This window comes from Sabethes cyaneus, chromosome 2 (genome assembly GCF_943734655.1).
Source record: "Sabethes cyaneus chromosome 2, idSabCyanKW18_F2, whole genome shotgun sequence".
NCBI classification, from domain to species: domain Eukaryota; kingdom Metazoa; phylum Arthropoda; class Insecta; order Diptera; family Culicidae; genus Sabethes; species Sabethes cyaneus.
In genome coordinates this window covers 176,561,451-176,579,748 of record NC_071354.1, presented here as the reverse complement: position 1 = coordinate 176,579,748, position 18,298 = coordinate 176,561,451, and positions in this window count along the sequence as shown.

The following is an 18,298-nucleotide window of genomic DNA, read 5'->3' as shown; positions in this document are numbered from 1 at the left end:
CTTTATAAATATTTGATTAAACGCTTTACTCTTCTTGCGATGATCAAATTTTATATTCATCATTTGGGCAATGACACTGACTGGTGACATTGAATTCATTTGTAATGAAAAGTAACAGAAAATTACCCCTGAAATGCAACTAGGTCGAAACAAGCCTATATTTTTATGTCATGACTGTGCTCAGTCACATGTGGCTATACCGGAAAGTTATAAATCACCCTCCATGTTCACTAGACTTGGAATCCTTTGTTCACCCTTTATTTAGAGCAATCGTTCTAGCAATCGAAAGGTTCTAGAATATAGAATATAAACGTATAAGAATATGTTTTACCTTTGAGCTGGACAGCAAAAATTAACTTGAAATATAGAAAAGTATTAAGCCCCTGCAAATTATTTTTAAAGTTTTTGTCATTTTTTGACTTTAAAATTTCAGCTAGGTGGTGCTGCTAGAGTTAGTAGGATTGTTGCACTAGTCCCGTAACTGTCCTGTACTCTAATAACTAGCTGTGAAGTCTGTCAATAAAGAAGGGCCAAGTCTCGAAAGACGTTAAGCCCAAGGCTTTGCTTCTTCTTTGCCATTACAAATCGGGGTAAGACGTAAGACGACGATATTTAAGCCGGATTACCACTGGTGCGATCCAAGCTTAGATCGAAGAGGAAAGTTGAACTGATTCGCTCGACACGCGAGCAGCAAATAAACAAACCTAACGGCTCGGCTTTTCATTTTATAGCATTTCAGTAGCCTTGACACGTCAGGAAGGCGTGGCTACGCAAGTGTCGTACGTTCATTCTTCTTCTTCTTCTTCTTCTTCTTGAAGCAACAGCAGCAGCCGTACGCTTGGTGTATGTAATAGTCGTCCGTGCCTGTGAAGCAAAGTTGGTCGGTGTTAAGTCAGACCGGACCAAGTCGCAAAATTAAAAAAAAATGAGTTAATAAAGCAAACGATCAAGGATTTCCTAAGCTACATTTTACAATGCAAACAACCAGAGATATGCGATTACTTCCAACGATTGATAGCTTTAAACATCACAGAGTAGCAAACTTTGACTTCGTTTTTTTCGAAATCAGAATTTTGTCATTTGGTTCGGTTTGACTTAGCACCGACCAGTTATCGAACGGATAATGTAAGGGGAAATTTGACCTTGAAAATTTTTGTTGTTTTTCACTATCTGACGATCGAAAAACCATTTTTTCATGAAAACCACACAGTTGTTGCATCTTTTGTGATCCGTTCTGAATTGAAAGAACTATTAACGGTTAAAATCTTTTAATCTTTCGTGACGCCGGCCTAAATCTATATTTTGGATTGACACCCTGCCGTAAGACGTAGTTCTACGTCAATAAATTGGAGGGGTTGTACACAGGACATGGCCGCATAGGTGACGTAGGACTACGTAAGTCTCTTTGCAGTAGTAGTGCATATAATAATACGATTCTTCATGTATACATGCTACGTTCAACATGTATACATATTACATGCGTAACAATTTATCAAAGTAGTAACATTGTATACGTTCAATCCTCAACTTCAAAGTTATTTTTGTGTGAATTAAGAAACATCAAATCGAAAACAAATCCTGTTACCTTACAGAAATTTTACAAATTAGATCCCATTTTATCAGCAGCACGTCTTTTCACTACACTTTCCATGAAACGGCAAACATGCGTATTCACACAGAATCATATTATAATGGAACACTACACTTGTAGCGCACTTTTGACGTAGAACTACGTCTTTGTTTACTATACTGGTGTAACGTATACTAAGTGTAACGTTTGAATGAAAGATTTCAAATGATAATAACTATTAAACTACTGAACGAAACTGAATAATTTATATGTCATTGGACAGATAAAATGATCAGCAATTTTAGGGAGGGGGTAAGAGAGCAATTTTATGGAGGGCGTGAGAGGGGGGGGCTCCTATACAAATGAAACACAAATATCCTCATAACTCGAGAACTAATCAAGCAAAAGGAACCAAATTTGGCATGTGGGGGTTTTTGAAGGCAAGAATTTTTTCTATGGTGTACTGAGACCCATCCCTCTTTAAACAGGGAGGGGCTCCTATACAAATGAAATACAAGTTCTCGAATTATGAACTAATTAAGCAAATGAAACCAAATTTGGCATGTGGGAGTTTTTGAAGGCATGAATTTATTTTATGATGGTTTGAGACCCCTCAGCCCTGTGGTTGGAAGATAAGGACTCACATCAAATGAAACAGAAATTTTTGCGTATGTGCTATATTTTCTGCTGTGTAACAAGCGGTAAGCTGCGAAAGTAAATTAGTAAAACCTTCTCGGAGCAAAAGAAGTGTATCGTCGCCGCTAACTTATGTGCCTATTGCCATTCATGTCAAAAGAGAAGGACATTCGAATGGCACGTCATATTTGCGATGAACGTGCTTTGGCTTTAATGTTATTTGTAACCAATGGCCCTTTTAAAGGCCACAAGCGAGTTAAAGTAAGATTATTGAATTGTGTCAAGCTACGCATAATCATATTTAATGCAATAATTTGTGGGTGTCATTCATTACTATTTCAACCTTTATGATGCACACAAGTGATTTTTTTAAAAAATCTCTGTGTCTCAATGGTTGCAGGTGCTGTACTTATGAACCCCCGTCCACGTATTTTCAAAGCCAACATTGCATTCAATAAAGAATTGAATCTAAATATTTCGCTTTTCTCTTTTGAACATTCACTTAAATAATGGCACTCACAAATTCTTTAAACATACATATGCCAGAAATGCAGTTAACATTAGTCTTTGATCTAATGATCTGATATAGTCCTACGTCACCCTTTCGTACAACCCTTAGGGCTGTATACCTTGTAGTTTTTCAACACAGATATCAAATTTGCCCAGGCTTAATCGTCTCGCCGTCAAGAATTTGCGATCTGTAGGGACTAGGAACTTTTATCATATTTTTGGCACACTTCCCCAACACAGGCATCAAATTGATCAAGGTTTAAGGGGACATGAACGACCAAAAATTTTGAAAAAAAATCATTATTTGTTTATTTCAGATTTTGATTCTGCAATCTTTTCCGCTTATTTTGATGCTAAATTTTTAATGATCCAACCACGGCAAGTGGCCGAAAAACGATCATACACATAAGCATTCCAATGCGGCGTGGAATAAAACGTCGCTCCTGAAAAACCATGATTTTTAAACTTTATGTACGTTTTTCTCAGAAACTGCATTCCGTATTGGAACAAACTTTTTTTTGTTTTGTTGGTTTCGTAAACAAAACACAGCTTGAGAAAAAGAAGAAAAATAGATGCCTAACAAAATAAAATGTTGTCTTCTTTTTCTTTTTTCTTTAGCTGTGTTTTATTTACGAAACTAAAAAGTTATAAAAGTCTGTCAAGCTACTACCAACAAAACAAAAAAAAAGTTTGTTCCAATACGTTGTGTAGTTTCTGAGAAAAAGGTACATAAAGTTTAAAAATCATGGTTTTTCAGGAGCGGCGTTTTATTCCGCCGAAGTTGTTCCATGCCACACTGGAATGCTTATGTGTATGATCGTTTTTCGGCCACTTGCCGTGGTCGGATCATTACAAATTTAGTATCAAAATAAGCGGAAAAGATTGCTAAATCAAAAGCTGAAATAAAAATATAATGTTTTTTTCAAAATTTTTAGTCGTTCATGTCTTCTTAATCGCGTTCGTAAGAAATATGTTGGCACGAGGGGGTTTTGTCACTCTTTCTGGCTTATTTTCCAAGCAAGAACATCAAATGGTCTAGGTTTATTCGCCGTGTTAAGAAATCTTATTGCGACGAAGAAATTTTGTTATTTTCGGAGTGATTCGCGATAAGGGCGCAACTAGCAAAGTGTAAACAATGAGGAATATCACTGTGATAATTAGCAAGTACATTTTCAAGACATAGGGTAGATGCTCCAGTAGTTGTGGTAGTACCAGTAGTGGTGGAAACTCGAAATATAACATCATTTTGGCGGATTTCGAGATAATTTCCGTTTTCTATTGTTAAATATATATTTGTGAACAGTTTTATCTAAGATACACAGTTAAAACTCAAGATGTTGGTGCAAAAATTACAAATTCCTTTTCAGCAGTCCAATAGAGTGCAATTGCTTAAGAAATTCGTAACAATCGATAGCATTTTAACAAGCCTACGTTGTTATCGACCTGCTGCCATGCTCATTGCAAGCGTTGCTAAGGCGGTAAACAACATTCCACTATTATAGGAAAATTTTCCACTATTATAGGAACATTACCACTACTTTAGGAGCACATACTAATGTCAGGAAAAACAATATTTTAGATATATTAACCAGCAGAATGGTATAATTTTGGTATGTATTTAAAGCCAACACTATAGTGCACCATATTATCATGTAGTTCAATTGGAAATTGATAAATTGATCGTTCAAATTGTCTTTACACACTATCCCCCGACATAATCCCTCCATTACTGGAGCGTCTACCCTAATTTAAATAAAAGTTACAAAATCGAGTTTGAAGACATAAATTGGTGTAGAATAAATCAATCTTATAATTTCACAACAATACTGTATAAAATTTGTGCATTCAAGCTCAAAATCTAAGTTTTATAGTTTAACCCCTTGGAATGAGCCTCAAAGCATTTTGACAATGAGATTCGCCCAGCCCTGTTTCACCTTGTTTTGATTTTTTTATTTAGTTTCGCCTGTTTAAAATGCACCTGTGTTTTGAAAGCAACGCAGTTTCGCTCTTTACTATCGCCTGTTTACGAAACGATTTGCAAGTAAGCCTGTAACTTCATAACAATGAAAGGGGCTAAACTGCAAATTGTCTTTTGTTTTGATTAAACACTTCTATCGCCCATCACTAAAAATTTGTTTTAAATAATTCTAACGATTAAAACAGAAGAAAGAATTCTTGCTATGGATATTATCAGTCTTTTTAAGGCTGATTGTGGAATAAAACGATTTCTTTACAATTTGCTAATTGCGCCCCAATCGCAAATCACTGCGGATTTGTTTTGGCTTATTTCCCAAGCACAGATATCAAATTGGTATGGGGATAGATCGTCGTAAATAGTGATGTCCGAATTTTTCAATTATTCGATTACCGATTAATCGGTGAGCGTTGTCTGCACTAATCGATTAATTCATCTATTCGTGCCAGTGTTGTTCGATTAAAAATATTCGAATATTTCTTTGATTAATTCGATTAATCGAACGATTATGAACGATTAACGAGCATTATTCGGGGATTATTCGTACTCATTGAACTATTCGATTAATTCAACTACTCGTGCTGGCAGTATTCGATTGAAAATTATTCGAATATTTTTTTAGTTATTCGGTTAGTTGAATTAATCGAACGTTTAACGGACATCACTAGTCGTAAATTATCTTCAACCTGTTGGGACAGGGAGATTTTGTCACGTTAAACACGTTAAAACTATGATCTTTTTCAACCAATCACGAAGCGAGGGTTTCCAGCTGGACTATGCTTCAATATTTTAAAATTTTCAATAGTACGTACTTTCAAATCAATTGTTCATTATTGGTGTGGAAGCGTAGAAGAGTTTCCGATCGATTAGCGTAAGCATATTGAAAATCGATCTGCTAAGTTGTGTTAGCTGTTAGCACCCTATCCCTAGCCGTAGACGTAGTCTTACGTCAAAAATAACAGAAGGGTTATGTGAATAAACACGACGGCATGGCTGGCGTAGTCTCTACCCACCTTAATGTAAACCTAGCAGCAATGATTGCTAGATCCGGTACCGTAGTGCCCATTTGGGCATATTTATTAAAACTCGTTAGAAAGCGTTTAAGTCTGCGTGGTGGTCAAACTTATGAAATAGGTATGAAGTTTTAAATTAATTGAAAATTTTGTTCGGAAAGAACCATAACTACTCACCTGAACGTGTGAGTGAATTTTTGCAGCAGTCGATCCAAAAATTTATTTATAATTGTAATGTGCCTCAGTTGGCTTAATTTTTTTTTCTCGCCACCTTCTATATTGACAATCTTGAAACTGTCAAATTCCAGGCCAAATAAGTGTCACAAATTTTATTTGGAAGCAAGTTATGTGAAAAAAGAAATACAATGGCTGGGTGTTTCGGATTTTGGCCTGGAGTGCTGTTTCAGTAGAATCTCCAGCCCAAACAGTACACCTGATTTTGCCGTGATGGTGCGCACAAATTTATTACATGTATTAAGACCAATATTGAACATTTTTATAGAAGAGATTCACAACATGAGTTTTTCGACTTCTATTTTTAAACATTTTTTCCTTGCCCTAGACCCAGACGAAGATTTTCGTTTACTACGGTTACAAAAAAAAGTAACCAAACCTAAACTAAGTAAATGTCCTGAAAGTAAAACGTATCTAACAGGTGCACAATCACCTCTTCTTTTCGAGGCCATTCTACGACGGATCGGATGCTTACAGATGTAGGGTACGGGTGGGTATTTCCAGCCCATTAAGCGGTAGCCTGAACAATATTCAGGAATTACGTTGAAACTATATTTATTCGAGACAAGATTTTTATACCACTTGATAGAATAATATTTACTGAATATCGGCGTGTATTTTGGTCTTAATAAAACGCTACTGAATTTGAGTTATAGTCGCGAGAAACGATGAAGTCGCTGCGGCTAAATTGTGCCCTTTTTCTATAGGGGTGTTTGTGTTTTTTAAATCCGACAGGCCGAAATAGCCAGCACAGCGATTAAATGCTTTTCAAAAATAGATCAAAAGAGACAAGAAAAGAGAGACCGATGGATAACTTGTCGCTATTGCCTACATTCCCGGCTCATTGAAGATAGGGTACGGGAGGGTATTCCCAGCACGCTACTAATTTTGGCATACATTACCTCTTTTGGTTACACTTTCCCAAATAAAAACTTTGCCGCTATATAACAATTCTAAAACGAATGTAGCACTCATAGGCTTTAATGTGTTATAACTATTTTCATAAAAATGTAAGTAATTTGCTAAATTTTATTCAATAAATATCAAAGCCACTGTTTTTCCACTAGCACGTAATCAGGTTGAAAAAACCAGCAACAATCGCTTACGCGTATCCGCTCTTGATGATGGTTTGGAAAACACACAATTATGATCACGTTTACTTATTCTAGAAATTAAACAGCTGTGAATATGCTATCACTGAACAATTCTACTTCTTTTTATCACGGAAGAACACAAAAATTCCCCTCTGGTATGAAAATATAAATCAATTTTCATTCACTAGCCATTAGCAGCATTTTGTTTTTAATTCCAGCATATGGTGCGTTATTTACACTACTGCCACTATGTGAGGCCTGAAACGCCTGTAAAGCTTCTATCGTGATGACATAGCCAGCAGCAAGTTGTTGACAAAAACTTTCAAAATGATTTGCAGTGGCCTTATTCGATTTCCATAACACATTTTGATATTATTTTACTCTTCGCTCCTGCTCGGGTACGGATATCAATCATGGACGCTGAACCACGAGCTGTATCAAGTATACAAATATATCGATACAGTGAAGGTAGTACAATGTGGCAGACTGCGCTGGGCTGGACACGTAGCCAGAATGCCCGATAAACGAGTAATCAAAATTATTTTCACCAGAGACTTTGGAGCAGGTCGTAGATTTTTGGGCAGACCCCACAAGCGATGAATGTGTCGAGGATGACGCACGGACAGCTGGTGTTCGAGGGCACTGGAGATCAGCACCCAAGGACCGACAGTACTGGAGGACCATAATTCGTCCGGAGCAGGCTCGTTAATGGACCAATAAAGTAAAGTAAGTACCTAAGTGGCCAATTTCAATGCAAGTGTTTTAGTATAAGTTCACGCTGGTCAGGGAAAGTTTCTTTCGTATTTTGCAATATTTTTTACTTTCCGTTAATAAGAGTCTTACGTGGCTGGTTGGTTTGAAGTTTCCTTATACTTTCTAAGCAAGTGCAATCCATGAAAATCACATTTTTAGATTTCAGTTTTACTTGCATAATTTCCAACCTATTCGAATGTCAAAAGCAAAATGAAATAGACGGTGTTAATGGATTTTGAACCGAATCTAAGGAGATCGTTGTGAACCTTCTGCTTACTGAGCAAGTCTATCATCATGTAAAACATAAGATTGTACAGGTATTTAAATTACATCATCATGGCTAATTGGTTGATGACAATTTGTTGTCCTGATCAACGAAAAATAATAAAGTATAGCAAATCGTATCATGTCTCATAATTATACCGAAGTCAAATTAGGGTCAAATTTTCCTCATTCATGTTGCTTTATACCCATAGCAGAAATGCTGCCTCATTCAAGATTCATTATTTGCTGTAAACTTATCGAGAGAAACTGTGACAACCTGGGGCAGATTTCTCGTTACGCTCGACTGTGAAACAGATCTATCCGTCAATCGGAAATAATTTATCCAAGATTACTCTCTTTCTGTTTCGAGTCATTTTGGCATCCCAACCTGGCATCTGAAGGGCACAGCCTTATAGCAGCTGAGCAGGGAAAATAATTGATCCAATTTATTCGCAATTTATCGGCGATTTCTCAGCAGTTCCCTTGACCCCATTCCGACCCAGCCAGCCTGCTTGCTTGCTTGCTGCTGCTGCTGCTGCTGCTGCTCGGTATCTTTAATATCTGTGTGTATGGCTTTCTCGCTCTTCCGCTCGTTTCGGCTGGTCGCTGATGCTTGACAGACCCAACCGGACATTCCCAGCAGCTACATCAATCCAGCATCCAATATCCAAAATCCAATCCCCAGCCAGCGCTAAATATATCTATCGGTACCATGTCGCTCAAGTTGTGCTCCGCTTCCAAATCAGTCCCCTTCACAACGAGGAGCGCAGCGATGGGGGCACAAACACCCTAAGGATAGCTGGTAATTGACAATTTGCGTTCTACGCTTTTCTGACAATCGAATCTATTGCTTCTTTTTCACTGTCACTGTCTCTCGCCTCTCGATTCAATGATCTGTTGTAACTCAAGGGGAAAATAAAACAAATCAGTCACGTTATAAACAAGGGAAATTTTGTACCAATCAGCGAAGCGGAAGCGGCATCTAGAAGCTCACCGAGGGCAGCCGGACGGTGGGTCAGTTATAAGTATGTATGCGTGCTGGAATTTCTTTCAGCTTGCTGAATGGCTTTTTATAGCGTTCTAGGTTCAATACGTTCACACTAACTGCAGCATGCCAAAACCAGCATTCCGCACTAAAATGGCGAAACTCCACTCAAGGGTCCTTAAACATCGCTGCAAATGTCAATGAGTTATCATCGCGATGGTATTTTAATTGCCACTGTAGAATTCAATTAACGGGAAAAAAGTACTCTTCCGCATACGATATTCCCTTAATCAGCCCAAGTCACCATTCACCGCACCGGCTCACATCAGTTAATGATTTCGCACAGTTCCTGCAGTGTCTGGCCATAACCGGTAGCGAATCTGTCATGCTGATCGATCGATCGGTGACACGCAGGCTAGTTGTACCTACTCTGTTCCTACTGTCCTCAGTGTGTCTCGACAGGGTGCAAAAGAGCAGCGTCTAATAAGGAGCTTCAACGCTGCTTCCGTTTGATTGGTGGAATTTCTAATGAAGCTGTTAGTTAGCGAGCTGGGAACAAATCTGTTAGTTGGATCCTTTTCAAAACAGAAACAGAATACAGATATTTTTTTAATTTGGGTATTTAGTAGAATGTACAAATTGTCCTGACCAGCATTATTTCGTTTTATCTACCTGAGGAGGAAGACGCTGAAGAAATACATGACAGATCAGAACAATCAATGCGAATGCATCGACATAAATTAGGGTTAATCAAACAAACCATCCGTCAGAGAACAAGCATGTTGCAACATGCACCGGATGTCGTACTGACCGTTGACCGAGCGTGACCAGGGATGCCACATATAATTCTGTGTTTTTTGTTGGAAAAATCTGACAATCTGTACGGCGAGGAAAAATATCTGTGCAAAAATCTGTCCAATGCAAAACAATGGGAGTGAAAGAGATAGAGAGTCATTTTGCTGACTATTTCCGTCTCTTTCACTCTCATGTAAAAACTCAAAAATCTGTTTAATCTGTGTAATTTGGCGAAAATCTGTATTCTATGCATACAGATTCTGTACAGGCGAATTCTTTCAAATATCTGTTAAACACAGAATAATCTGTGCATGTGGCAACCCTGAGCGTGACTGCGATGGTCGATGGTTGGCGCTTGGATCCAACCAACAGAAAGGTAGGTACTCTGTATGGAAACTATATTGGCCTGGCCCATATATGTGCCAGCTGCCCGTTTCGAATACCTACCCGGAGGAGTATTCCGCCGAAGCTGAACTGAACGGCGAAGAAATGCTGTTTTCCTTTGCTGCCCTCGTTAGTATTCAACGCGGGTGACACTTAGCAGTTCTACGGACGATTGATGCTGCAACAATGGCTGGCTGTACCAAGCTGTGGCGATACACTCTTAATCAGCATTTTCCTTCTTATTTTGATCCGTGTCGTCCTTCGGTGCCATCAACCTTTTTGCCTTTGCCGTCGATTTGTTCATGCCGCTTAAATGACACAAGCAGCCATATCAGTGTCATCCATAAAAGTGACACCGTTTGAGCATACGCAGCCATGCTGCATCAGACTATTCAAGTGCAAACAATACTCTATGGCTATGCACAATATTACGTACGAAACTTGTCACATGTTGACCCTTTTGGTACCGTTGCCGGCTCAGCATCGCACGGGACAGGATAGTGGCTGTACGACACGGCCATGGCGCGCTGATCGCCACTGTAAGGGTTGAAATTATCTCCTTCCGATGGTGTGCACACGTGGTAACATATGCTTCGTGCGGTAATGGTATGAGCTTTGAAGTTTTCCGTTCTATTCGTTGTCAGGCTATGCTGCTGGCGTGTGGAAGTGATGCAGATTAGGTTGCTTTTTCGATGCAATCGATGTGTAAACATATTGACAGCGAAAAATTGATTTTCAGAACGTTCCTTTCTTGGAGCTGAAATGGCTTCAACGTATAGTTTCTTTTTTTTGTCCGTTAATAGTATGCGCTCACAGCTTGTGACAGTTTATGATAAGCGGCGTGACATTTTTCAGTACGCAGCTACAAGCTATAATCTGTGCAAGTAATTGAATCACTATAAAATTCATAATAATAGACATAATGCACTTCAACTAACAAGCCGGTTCTCTTTCTTCCAAGCGCAGGTCAGATATTTTATATCTTTTAAATTTTATACAATTAGTAGCTAGTTAATCACATCGATGATTAGTGGACTTGATTCCGTTATGTTTGTTACGTTCACTGCCGTTGGAGTACGAGTGGAGTAATGAGGTTGTTTATTATATCGTACCGCCATACGGCATTAGGTACTCCGGGGCAAATGGGATCTAAAAATTGCATTGTTAAAGTTTTTTCGACTTTGAAATCTACACCTATTATTTGTTTATTATTCTAGCACCACAGGGTTTAACTACAAATAACATCATCATTTTACATGAAGTGAATTTAAGCCGAATTTTCAAAATCAAGACAATAGGTTCCACTTGCCCACCCTCTTAGCTCCGGGATACGATGGTGGTCTAACAAGCCAGTTATCGTAGGTTCAAATCTTGACAGGGAGGTGCCGCTATTGACTCACACTCATATTGATCTTTACACTAGTCCCGTAGTTTTCTTGTACTCTAATAACCGGCTGCGAAATCTGTCGATAAAGGAGGGTCAAGTTCTTAAGGACGTTTATACTCATGGCTTTGCTTAGGTTCCACTTGCCTCATTGACCAAGGCAAGTTGGACCTACATTCAAATTTGATTGGAAAACATTAAATATCAAAAAAGTGCGTTTGTTTACTATCTAGCTAATTTTAAGCATTCTAAAAAGCAAGCAAAGACAATGTAAAACTGGTAATGGTTCATTCAACAATGTCGTTACAAAATCAGATTGCTTATAATGACAACGGGTGACATTATAATGGATAGTAAACACAATGCGTGTGTAATTACGCAGGAAGGCATACATTGTAAGGCAATGTTGTTTAGACGCAATATTTGTTCAGACATATTTTATCATTAACCATTCTTCAATGGCCCGGAAATACGATTACGATCTGTTTATTCCACTATGCACTAGACGTTACAGCTGCTTGTCAAACTACCATATGAAATAGTTACGCTATAACAACTATAACTTGACTTAATTATATCCACTGTGCCACCCAAAGTAAATTAATATCGTTTGAAGGGTGTTCCACATCAAATTGCACCACGCAAAAAATGCTGTAGAAAACTACCCATTGGGTATTTTCTCTTGAAAATTTGGGTAGAAGTAGTTTAGAGTGCATTGTTTACATTGCATTTTTAACGCTGCAAGATTTTTCGAAAATTGGTAAAAAAGGGGTTTCCTGAATAGCAACGTCGCGAATTGATTTTGCGCAAGCACCTGAAAAATCCTCAACTCTCTCATCGGGTCGTCGGAAAACAACTCGGAATCGTGCTGTCAATGGCGAGTCCTGCGATTAAACGTTACTACGAAACTCTGAGCATCGAACGGAAGGAGAAATGGGATCGTTTAAGCGGAATCCCAATGCTTTGGTCCGGGATGGGGCCAAAAAATTGAATCTGTCCAAGTCTTTCGTTCAGAGAGCCAAGGGCCAGGAGGGACAGCATACGCATAAAATGCCACATGGCTCCAAATCGTGACGAACGATAAAATACGATGGGAAAGTCACGGGCCCGGAAATGTACACCCAGATGCTGACATATCGTCATTGTCTCAACATGGATGATGCGATTTACGTCAAGGCGGATTTCCGGCAACTTCCGGGGCTACTGTTTTTCACCGTCCAGCACAAGTTTGTTGTTCCGGAGGAAGTAAGGAAGCAGAAACTTTCAAAGTGTGCCCAGAAATATATGATTTAGCAGGCGATCTGGTCATGTGGAAAACAGAGTGCGCCGTTTGTGACTACCGGGACTGTACACGGGCAGTTCCAACTCAAAGACTGTCTACAGAAGTGTCTGCTTCCTCTGTTGAAGTAACACGAGAGCCCTACGATTTTCTGGCTGGATTTAGCTTCGTGCCCCTATTCAAAAGATGTTCTGGAGTGGTACCGGGTACGAAGCCACGGGGGTCATTTTCCGGACGGTACCAAAGATTTGAACCTCCCGAAGCCCCATCGAAAAATACTGGACTATTATAAAGCAGGCACTACGGAAGCATCTCAAGGAGGTCGAATCTGAGGAACATACTTATGCGTCCATGTCCGCCGGACCAGCAGAACAAAGGGATGAAATCAGAGATCTCCTCTGTTGACGATTACCCGCCATAGCTTTTACCTGTCGTCTACAGCTTGGATGTCGTTGGCTAAGCTGCGTCGGCATGAGCCTCTGAGTTTGCCTCTTCTACGCTGTCCTTGTGGATTCCAGTCGAGTGCTTCTCTGCAGATATCGTTCGCTCCTTTCCTCGAGGTGTGTCCAATCCACTTGCACATACGTTCACGAATTTCTGTGGCTATCGGCCGTTGTTGACACCGACGATGAAGTTCATCATTGGATATCCAGCTGTCAGGCCACCAAGCACGAATGAATACCTGCAGTGTTTGTGTTGTCTCCGCTGAGACGCAACACCGTTTGCAGGCATACAGTAGTACGGATTTAACGAATTGAAAATTCGGGTTTTCGTATGTAGAGTGATCTGGTTTGAGCGCCAAATGTTTCGCAGACCTGCAAAGGCACCCTTGGCCTTCCTGATCCGTGTGGCTATATCAGTCTGGGCACCACCATCGGGCGTTGTCTGGCTACCAAGATATTGAAAGGCATCTACCTGCTCAACTTGTTGTCCCGCTACTGTGAAGTTGGTGGAATTGTCAGTGTTCACTACCATCGACTTAGTTTTTGTTAGGTACACTGACTGTCAGACCTGCTGTCTGGGAGCTCTCGGAGAGGTCATCTAACTTGCTCTACATATTGTTTCGACGTTGTGCGAGCAAGCCAATGTCCTTGGCTAGGTCGAGGTCATTTAGCTGCTCGATTTGATCTACTGTCAATTGCTCTAACTAATAGCTTATCCATAACGATGAGAAACAGAAGCGGTGATAAAATGCGGTGAGACAGGGCTCACGCCAGCAGTAACTCTCATAGGGTCGGACAAGACGCCGTCGTGCAAAACCTTGCACTAGAATGCCTCGAACTGAGCCTCGATGAGATGGACTAGCTTGTCTGAAACTCCTCTACGCCTAAATACGTCCCAGATGTTTTCGTGGTTAGGACGGTTGAACGCCTTTTCGAAGTTAACGAACACCAGCAGGTGAGAGTCCTGGAATTCGTTGATTTGCTCCAATATAGTGCGGAGCATTGTGATATGGTATACACATGATCGGCCAGCAAGGAATCCAGCTTGCTGCTGCCAGAGAGTAGCGTCAATCTTCTCCTGGATCCAGTTGAGGATTACCTTACAGAGTACTTACTTACTTACTTACAGAGGATTACCTTACTTTGAGAGTAAAACAGAGCAACGTGATGCCACGCCAGTTACCGCATTCAGTTAGGTCTCCTTTTCTAGGGACTTTGACAAATATGCCGTGCATCCAGTCCACCGGAAAAGTTGCGGTTTCCCAAATATTGCTGAAAAGCTGATGTATCATCTGGGCTGACAAAGATCAGCGTTGAGCATCTCGACTGAAATACGGTCTATCCCTGGCGCTTTATTTGATTTCATACTCTTGATGGATGCTTCAATTTCATCCAGCGATGGCGCCTCCGAGTTGACGCTATTAATTCGACAAACTGTAGGCATCATACGCTGCTGGTTTTGTTGGTCTCTGACATTTGAAACTCGGAAGAGTGGTTCAAAATGTTCAGTCCATCGCTTAAGCTGTTCTGTACGGCCAATCAGTAACTGACCAGCTCTGTTCTTTAGCGGCATCGTTGTATTCATCCTGGCACCACTAAGGCGGCGAGAAATATCGTATATCAAACGGATATTACCCCTTGTTCGGCTAGGTAATAATTCCAGGCTCCCTTGTCCCGCCTACAAGCACGTTCGACAGCCCTCTCCAGCTCGGTGTATCGCTCATCCGAATTCCACTCCCTCCGCCCACTGCTCGCTTTGCCGAGGGTTTCGTCGCTGGTCGTGATGAAGTTGTTCTCAATGGCAGTCCATTGCTCTTCGACGGTTCCACCAGGTGGCAACTCCGAGGCTCGGGATTCAAGTTGTTCGGCAAAGGCCCCTCAGGATTCTCGTATCGGCGGACGTCGTAACGGCACCCAACTTTCTCCGCCCGTCGTTGGACGCGTGCGACGCGCAAACGTATCTCAGCAATAACAAGGTGATGGTCGGATGCAATACTAGCGCTGCGTTTGTTGCGTACATTAAGAAGGCTCCTTCGTCATATTCGGCTGATGCAAATGTGGTCGATTTGGTTTTCTGTTCGGCCGTCGCGGGAAACCCACGTGACTTTATGTACTGGGCTATGGGGAAAGAGCGATCCACCAATGACCATGTTGTTATTACCACAGAATTCTGGAAACAGCTTCACCACTGCATCCAGTATTTTGAACTATTGTGGTATGCTACGTTTTATTATTTAACTATACGCTTCAAGCTTACCTATCACTTATTGAGGAAGTGGCAGCCTGGTTAGCTGGGGCGAGACATGTGCCAATCAGAAATGACTAGGTTTATGGACCTAGTACCCTGATTGGCGATGCCAACCAGATCTCCCCTTTTTGAGATACTGCAGTCTGCGTACTATTTGTGCTCCACGATTGCAGAGCAAGTGTTCCGAGGTTAAATATCATCTTGTACGAAGCCGAGATTCCGAAAAAGATATTTACTCGGACAATCTCCTGTCGTAAGCTTGCTGAGATCTCTCTTATTGAGACTCAGCTACTTTTGAGTAACCCTCATACTCGACGTTATATATTTTTAAATTGTTTGAGCGATTGTACAGCCATCCTACTGGCCATAACTGTTCGGCTCTTCTTTTGTTTCAGCCCACCCTCCAGCACACAGTCAGAGATCAGGCCAAGTGAATCTCGACCCGAGAGTAGAGAGTTGGAGCCACATCTTCGTTTGTCGACCCACAACGAGTCGGCGTGTTGAGGATAGACGAGGATCCGGACTGAGCCTCTGCTAGCGCATCGTTCAAGTCCTGCTCCTCCCCTATTCTCCTCTCCACCTCATTCGTTTCTTTGTTTTTCGGCAGAGAGAGCATGCACGGTAAGAAATCGTCCAATGCATCAGTGACCGGCATGATGCAGTAAGGAAGGGCACATTACTGTGGAGGGCGCCCTGGTACTCCACAGGCTCCGTTGCGGCGAGAGAATTTATAGAAACCCCTCCACCATTCATCCCTCGGCACGGGTCGCGTCTCACCTTGGATTAGGGGTTTATCCATTCAAGTTTTTACATAATAGCCATGGATAACAGCTATTAAAACCATCCTCCTTTAGGGGCCTTGGACCCTCTGCTTTGGTTCTCAGTAGTCTTACTTCCTACAAGATCCGTCTTGCAGGCGGAGAGTTTACACTCAGACTTCACATGAGTGCCCCCTTCTTTGTCCGTATACGACCACTAAGATTTCCACTAAGGAACGTATCCCGGATGGTACCACGAGGAGGTAGAGATAGGAGTTGCTGAATAAGAGGCTGTGGAACTTCGTGGTAATTCTGGAGTGCATTATTCAACCATTTACCATCCCAGCTTCCCTTGCAAGTTGGGCCAGCTTGCCCTGCTGGGCAAAGCTCTCCCAAATAGCTCTCCTGATACTACCCTACAACATCTTTTGCTATTGAGCATAAACTACGCAACCAGATCTGGAAGAGCATGGGCATCATATTTCCTAGGTCTTCAGCGCAGCATACGACACAGCCACTTAGATTTACCTGAATTTCATGAAGATTTTATTGCGGTATTAATCATTACCTTTGGTTTTATTAGCGCATTATACATTATATGAGCAAGCTATAAAACCATAATAAAATTGTCAATAAAGCTAATTCATAGTGGTTACTTATATCTTGTCCACCAATTTTATTATTGTGGTGCTCTTACGGTGGCACGAAATCAAAAAAAAGTGGTTACTTATACTACCACAGTAAAATTAGTCAACTGCGGCACTTCTGTTATACACTTCTCATAAGTGGGTCGTAGCAATACAATATAGCGTACCCATATAAAATTGATCTTATTGCGGTCTTAAAAATTTAGCGCTACTGTTTGGAAGAACATTCAAGTTTAACACCGATTACATTTTCTCATGTGAGGCCATATTGCCATTTTCTAGTATTTTTTTACAACGAAACAAATATTATCAAAGCAAAGTGTGAGTTGCAGAAAGAAAGTTATTATCAATCGGCTTTCATGTCAAAGGGAGCACCTAGAATGATTTCACAGAATGATTTTATTAGAAGTTGAAATTTATTAATTTAGCTTCTTTAATTTGTTAAGACAAATAATTTTCAAAATTTGCAAAATTTCGATGGCGCGTTGATTTTACCCACCTATCATATCAATATGCACGATAAAATTTAATGCGCAAATGATGCACAACTACGGGAACTGCGAAAAAATTTATTATTTATTCTATCGGATACTTTATTAAGGTTGTTATAAACTAAATTGATCAGGACGATCTGACGGTAAAACTTTAACTTTTCTGACTGAAGCTGCCTAACTGATTTAGTTTCCTTTGCTAAGGCTGTCAAGCAGCGAAAAGCATAATCGGTTTTATTGCTGCTTTCAGCAGCAAGCATAATAAGACTTCTTGAGCGATGGCCTGATTCTTAAGGCAAAAAACGTTTTGAAGAGTGGGCCACTTGGTCGGAAAGCAGTTTCATAGCGGTCATCAGAAGGTGTTAGTGAAGCTTATAGTTTTATTAGTGGTTTTATAAAGTTGGTCACCAAAATCACTGAAGGGAGGTAACAGACCTTAATTTGCTTTTTGGGAATGCACGGGGACGGTTTACCGGTTAAACTGACGTGGTTAAAGTGGTTGATAAGTTCATAAATTTAAGATAATAACACGAGTAAGGAGATTCAAAACCGCATTAAAGGAAGTCGGGGCTACTTTTCCCTCTGCAAGACGTTTGGATCACCTAATCTTTTGGTAAAGTACAATTTCAAAGCGGAAAGTGGCTCAAGTGCATGAACCACGAGCTGGAAGCACTCAGTGGGGAGATTCCCGTCGCATCGCAGGCGAAAGCCGGCAAGCTGAGGCAGACCAACCGTGTCGCAAGGGTGCTGTGTGACACTGCGGTGAGATCTGTTTACTATCTAGGCCTTCAGTGGTACCAGGAATAGAGAGAATAGATAGACGGCTAAATAGATA